Raw genomic sequence first — 1,437 nt, 5'->3', positions numbered from 1 at the left:
CCCCCCCCCCCCCCTTCACCCGAGTGTTCAAAACATACAGCCTTAGATCAGATGAAACGATCAGAAAATCGATCATTGACCTTAGGTCTAGGGTGCTCTGGTACCACGTACACTTATGAGCATTCCTATGTTTGAACATGGTGTTTATTATAGAAAATCACCGCTCTGGTTTAGATAGCTCTCCTTCTGGGCCTGGCTCCAGACGGGGGTCTTGGGGTTCCTCCAGGCAGGGTCACTCCATCTCTACCTCATTCAGTCATAGTTTTTTTTTTTAACCATTCTTTGTCTGACCCCCTCACCTGAGACCATTTTGCCAAGGGAGACCCTACCAGAAGCACAAAGCTCCAGACAATACAGCCCTCAGGTTCACAGGGACACAAAAACCTGTCCACCATGATAAGAGAGCCCCCCGGACAGCGATGCGAAAAAATCCTCAATAAATCCCCCCGGAGAGTGATGCAAATCCTCAATCCGCGAAATAGGATATTTCTCTACCTCCAGAGCGGGGTTGATTGTCACTTCAAAATCCCCCTAAATCCTAACATCTTCCCAGTTGTGAAGAAGAATGGAGTTGCTGAACTTGACAGAGAATACAATGCCACGTTCACTCGTTTGGTCAATCTCAGCTTCAACTTTCAGTTTAAGAGCAGAGGGAACGACTCTCGCCTGGACAAACCGTGGTGGCTGATGTGGTTTCAGAGCTGTTTAACTGTGATACCTTTTTTAAATTACTAAAAGGAGAAAATACTGGCATTAGCATTGTTGTCAGAAAAGCTAATAATTCAACTTTATGTTTCCTTAATATCTGGGGTCATTTTTGGATCAATTACAGTATATATATTGCATATTGGACCTTCAACATATTTTTCATTTTAGAAATATCTGCCACTACCTGCTTGCTGAGGAACAGTCAGCTGAGCCTGTGCCAATAAATACATGTAAAATTAAAACATATTGGGCCATTTCTAATCTAATCAATGCATTAGTTGGCAATACATGGTATGTACATTATGTACAATGTCCATTAGGTTTATTGGAGTGGGGGTGGGGATCACTGGTTTGAGCACCTGTTGAGATGTGTAACTGGCTCCACCTAGAGGCCAATAAAACCCAACCCACTGGCTCTTCTTTGCAGAATTGAAGTTCTGTACACTGGTGATAAGAAAAGTACTGAGCGAGCCCTTCCAGACGGGTTCTAAGGTATCTCATAACGACTTTGGTTCATAGTCTTGGAGAAAATTTAGATGGTGCAATAACACAAGCCTGCTTGGTTGTTTTGGCGAATAATTATTAAGATTGACAAAAACTGTTTTTAATGTTATTGTGTATCATCCCAACACTCCATATTAACCTGGACTGATAAAAGAGACTTCAGATACAGTATTAGGGACCACTAAGGTCTATATAAAGAGACTTCAGATACAGTATTAGGGGACC

The sequence above is a fragment of the Etheostoma cragini genome, chromosome 16, assembly GCF_013103735.1.
Source record: "Etheostoma cragini isolate CJK2018 chromosome 16, CSU_Ecrag_1.0, whole genome shotgun sequence".
NCBI lineage: Eukaryota > Metazoa > Chordata > Actinopteri > Perciformes > Percidae > Etheostoma > Etheostoma cragini.
The sequence above is the reverse complement of the archived record's forward strand: the minus strand, read 5'-3'. Positions refer to the sequence as shown.